We start from the raw sequence: 6000 nt of genomic DNA on the forward strand, positions 1-6000 counted from the left end.
TGGGTGGCACACGGATTGTGTGCCGCCAATCTGCGTCAAGATTGGAGATACTGGGTCATGTATACACAGTTGTAATCCATTCATATAGCATGCGGTATATATATGTTGGTGTGGGGTCACATACATGTCGACTAGGGTTCCTTGACAGTGGAAAATGGAAAGTAACGAAGATATACTTACAAAACGGATGAGGAAAAATGGTTCATCATGTCATTCTTTGGATGTTCATTTTAGTTCTTGCTTGTTCTTATCTTCCCGCCGTACGAAAGCAAACATCCACCTTCAAGCATCATTTCAACTGGAGGAAGAGAGGGATCATCACTTGTTCTTCCAAATTGAAGACCTTCCAATATATGAGCACACTGGCAGTATATTTGGTGCAAAAAGGTAAATATTCAACGAGAAGTGTTTATTTTCTTATGTATTACCTCCATTCCAAAGTATTTGTCTACATAGGGATGTATCTAAATGTAAGGGCATTCTCCTGCTTAAGTGTTTTGGTGATGATGACAACTCACTATGTTATCTAACCGGGTATCAAGTATGCAGGTATCATATGTTAGATACAAGACGGTTAGGTATCCCCTCCAAATGGAAAAGATCGAAGACGTGTTCCCTGCGTGTTTATTCTCTTTGGTCGTAGGGATCCCGTACTACTAAGAGGGGATCCACATTGGAAATCTATGGGTGAATCAATTCTTCTCACACACTTTTGCACCCATCTTGTTCCATCGCATCATTGAGAGAGAGGCCCCTGTTTTTCTAACTGATCGATTGTACCGCTGTTATGGGCGGTTGTACCGCTGAACAGCTGGGCGGTTGTACCGGCCCTGCACCGGTCCACAACTGGTCACAGATGTGTTTCACTACGGTTGTTGGGCGGTGGTGGCCCGGTTGTACCGCTATATTAATTATAGCCGGTACTGGCGGTGTTCCAAGCTGTTGTACCGCTTGGGACTTAGCCACGCCAGCGGCCGTGGCTGGTGGAACCTCAGGGCCGACTTTCTGTTTTTGGCCCGGTTGTTGGGCGGTGGTTGGCCAGTTGTTCCGCTAATATAGGAAGACCGGTGGTACCGGCCTAGGAACCGGTTGCACCGTCCAGTGAAAAATAGTTGTAATGGTTATAAATCCGGGGGGGCTATATAAGGAGGGTTTTCTTCCTCCTCCCTCTTATCTCTTACCTCTCTCTCTCCACCATTGATGCACTCAAGGTTTCTTGCCCGATCTCTCTCCCTAGCCACCCAAACTTGTTGTATTGCTAAGGATTGAAGGAGGAGACCTAGATCTACACTTTCACCAAAGGAAAATTTATTCCCCCAAGTTCTTGGGTGTTTGAGCACCCTAGACGGAAGAGGTCACCTTTGAGCCACATTCCATTGTGGTGAAGCTCCGTGGTTTTGTTGGGAGCCTCCAATTGAGTTGTGGAGAGAGCCCCAACCTTGTTGTAAAGGTCTGGTTGCCACCTTCAAGGGCACCACTTAGTGGAATCACGACACTTCGCATTGTGTGAGGGCGTGAGGAGAATACGGTGGCCTTAGTGGCATCTTGGGGAGCATTGTGCCTCCACACCTCTCCAACGGAGACGTACTTCCCTTAAAAGGGAAGAAACTTCGGGAACACATTCTCGTCTTCATCGGTTTCACTTGTGGTTATTTCTTACCTTCACTTGTATTTACTTATTGCTTTTTATTGTTGTTGTTAGCATCTTATAGGTTGCTCTCCTAGTTGCATATCTAGACGACCTAGTTTTTGCTAAACCTAATTTGTTTAAAGAAAAGCTTAAAACTTGTTAGTTGGCTACCCCCCCCCTCTAGTCAACCATATCGATCCTTTCAATTGGTATCATAGCCTCGTCTCTTTATTAAGGGTTTCACCACTCAAAAAGTATGGCTGGCGACGAGGACCGGGTTGGGGAGGTATCCGAGGGAGTGATGCAATCTCGGTCGCTCGTGAGGAGTTAAATGAGGTCATGTCCACATTTAAGTCCTCAATGGCTATCGAGGTCAAAAACATGCTCAAAGATTTCCTTGAGGGTTTCAAAACTTCTTCTGAACCATTGTCCGTGGTTAATCCCATTGCCTTTGGTTCAGAGACCAATCCTGAAAAGGAAAATGCTAGTACTGATAGAAACAAATTGCCTCAGAGATCGAGTGGGGCGAATACCTTTGCATGTGTCCCACCTCCCATGGACCATGGAGGACCAGTTCACTCACCGCATATTGTTAACCATGGTCCTCCTCCTAAACTTGTTAAGAATGATTTTGCTAATTGGGTTTTTTGTATCACGTCTCATTTGAACCACAACTAAACACAACTTTGGAGAATTGTCGAGTAGGGGTTCTACCCGCACGATCCAAGCAATCTCACGCCAAGAGAAGAGGTTAACAAACAACTCAATCACTCTGCTTTGTTCATCCTTCAAGAACCAGTCCCTGTTGAAGACCATTCTCACTTGCGTCCCTTCACTCGTGCCAAAGATTGTTGGGAGCACATCATCTCCATGTAAAATGGAAGCTCAAGCATTCGATGGTCTAACTATGAAGTGGTTCTTGATGAGTCCAATGAATTTGCTATGATCGAGGATGAGGAACCTCGTGAGCTCTATCGAAGAGTTACAACGCTTGTTGTTGGTCTCCAAGATCATGGAAGCAAAGATGTGGATGACAATTGGATTAAGGTAAGTTTCTCAAGGTTATCATTCCCTTCAACAAGTCCATGTCCTCCATCATCCTTCAAAGGACGGACTTTCACTCCTTGTCCTCAAGCGATGTGTTGGATGAGTTTATTGTCATGAACATATTGAACAAGATCGCTGACAATGCTCTAGCCCGAGTTCAACGGTCAAGAAAAGACTCCCCTGACCTTGCTTTGAAGGCCAAGGCTGCTGTCGAGGAAGTTGAGGAAGACGAACAAGAATCTTGTCCTGAAGACACCAAGTATGCATACCACGAGCACATGGCTCTTGCATCAAGGCAGTTTTGGGGCAACAAGAAAAACTCAAGGCCCAACTTCTCCAAGAACAACTCAAGCGGGTCTAAGGGAAAGCAACGCATGCGAACTTGCTACAACTGTGGCAATGTGAGTCACTTTGTGGCAGATTGTCCCTATGAGCAGAGGGAAGACAATGGTGGCAAGCTCATTCGCAAAGACAAGACCAAATCTTTGCCAGACAAGAACAACTTCCCCAAAAAGATTCCCCCTAAGGGGTTGGTGGCTCAAGAAGAGTACCTCTCCGATGAGGATGATGACGATGAGACAAGTGGTGAAGCAATGGGAATGGCCACGGTGCCCATTGCATCTCCTTCTCCAAGCAAGGTGTCTCTCTTCAAGGCCCCCAACGAAAACCGTGTTGCCAAGTGTCTCATGGACAAGGCATCCAACAAGGTAACATCTAATGCTCAAACTTCCAACATCAAAGCTATCATTTCCGCTACCCATGGATAGCGGAGATGAAAAGGAAGAGGTAGAGCAGGAGGAAAACTCCTTTGGTAATTTAATGAGAAATCTCAAGGGTAAATCCAAGAAGCATGTTGTTGCTCTCTTGGAATAACTCGGTGAGGCTAATGACCTTATTGAATCTCATGAAGATACTATCTCTATGCTACAAGGTCATAGTCGTGACTATGCCGATGAGATTGCGGATCTTTCCATTGCACTTGAAAAAGAGCAAGGAGTTCGTTTGATTCTTGAGGAGTCACCTAACGATGACCTTGCTAAGTTAAAAAAGGATCTTCATCATGCTCTTGTTCTTACTCGTGCCTTCAATCTAAAAAGAGTGCACTTGGGATTGATCATGATAGACTCAAGAAAGAGCTCACAACACTTTACAAGGCTCACAAGGCCTTGAAGAGTGCTCATGTCTCTTTAAAAGAGTCTCATGCTCAACTCCAAGTAAAACGCACTAAGGAAATAGCCACTTGATCTCAATTTGTTTTAATTGATAATGTCCATGCTACTAACCCGTAATGTGAGCATGCACATCTTGTGAAGGAGAATTCCAAATTAAAAGAGTAGCTTGAGAAAGGCCTTGTGACATGCATCCAAGGTGAAAATATTCTTAATGACCTTTGATACGTCCATTTTGCATCATGTTTTCATGTTAATATTTATCGCTTTTTGGGCTGTTATTACACTTCACGGTACAATACTTATGCCTTTTCTCTCTTATTTTTCAAGGTTTACATGAAGAGGGAGAATGCCGGCAGCTGGAATTCTGGCCTGAAAAAGGAGCAAGTTTGAGATACCTATTCTGCGCAACTCCAAAAGCCGTGAAAATCAACGAGGAATTATTTTGGCATTTATAAAAAATATTGGGCCGAAGAAGTACCAGAGGGGAGCAAGCACGAGGCCACAAGCCTGCAAGGCGCGGCCTACCCCCCTGGCCGCGCCTAGGGGGCTTGTGGGCTCCCTGGTGGCCCTCTGGCCCCCTCTTTTGCTATAAGGAGGGTTTCGTTCGAGAAAAAAATCAAGAGGAGGCTTTCGGGAGGAATCGCCGCCGCCACGAGGCGGAACTTGAGCAGAACCAATCTAGAGCTCCGGCATGGCCGTCCTGCCGGGGAAACTTCCCTCCCGAAGGGGGAAATCATCGCCATCGTCATCACCAACACTCCTTTCATCGGAGGGGACTCATCACCATCAACATCTTCATCAGCACCATCTCATCTCCAAACCCTAGTTCATCTCTTGTAACCAATCTCCGTCTCGCGACTCCGATTGGTACTTGTAAGGTTGCTAGTAGTGTTAATTACTCTTTGTAGTTGATGCTAGTAGGATTACTCGGTGGAAGATTATATGTTCAGATCCTTGATGCTATTCAATACCTCTCTGGTCATGAATATTATTATGCTTTGTGAGTAGTTACTTTTTTTCCTGAGGACATGGGATAAGTCATGCTATATGTAGTCATGTGAATTTGGTATTCGTTCGATATTTTGATGTGTTGTATGTTGTCTCTGCTCTAGTGGTGTTATGTGAACGTCGACTACATAACACTTCACCATTATTTGAGCCTATAGGAAGGCATTGGGAAGTATTAAGTAGATGATGGGTTGCTAGAGTGACCGAATCTTAAACCCTAGTTTATGCGTTGCTTCGCAAGGGGCTGATTTGGATCCATTAGTTTAATGCTATGGTTAGACTTTGTCTTAATTCTTATTTCGTAGTTGCGGATGCTTGCGAGAGGGGTTAATAATAAGTGGGATTCTTGTCCAAGTATGGGCAGTACCTAAGCATCGGTCCACCCACATATCAAACTATCAAAGTAGCGAACGCAAATCATATGAACATGATGAAAACTAGCTTGACAGAAATTCTCGTGTGTCCTCGGGAGCGCTTTATCTCCTATAAGAGTTTGTCCAGGCTTGTACCTTGCTATAAAAGGGATTGGGCCACTTTTCTGCACCGTTGTTACTTTTGCTACTTGCTACGAATCATCTTATCACACAACTATCTGTTACCGAAAATTTCAGTGCTTGCAGAGATTACCTTGGTGAAAACCACTTGTCAGATCCTTCTGCTCCTCGTTGGGTTTGACACTCTTACTTATAGAAAGGACTACGATAGATCCCCTACACTTGTGGGTCATCAATACTCTTTTATGGCACCGTTGCCGGGGAGTGAAGCACCTTTGGTAAGTGGAATTTGGTAAGGAAACATTTATATAGTGTGCTGAAATTTATTGTCACTTGTCACTATGGAAACTAATCCTTTGAGGAGCTTGTTCGGGGTATCTTCACCTCGAACGGAAGCACAAGGAGTTGCTCCTCAACCTTCTGCACCTACTGAATATATTTTCTATGAATTTCCTTCGGGTATGCTTGAGAAACTGCTGGCTAATCCTTTTACAGGAGATGGAACATCACATCCCGACTTGCATCTAATCTATGTAGATGAAGTTTGTGGTTTATTTAAGCTTGTAGGTTTGCCCGAGGATGAGGTCAAGAAGAAGTTCTTTCCCTTTTCTTTGAGGGATAAAGCATTGACATGGTATAGGCTATGTGA

This window comes from Hordeum vulgare, chromosome 1H, assembly GCF_904849725.1.
Source record: "Hordeum vulgare subsp. vulgare chromosome 1H, MorexV3_pseudomolecules_assembly, whole genome shotgun sequence".
NCBI lineage: Eukaryota > Viridiplantae > Streptophyta > Magnoliopsida > Poales > Poaceae > Hordeum > Hordeum vulgare.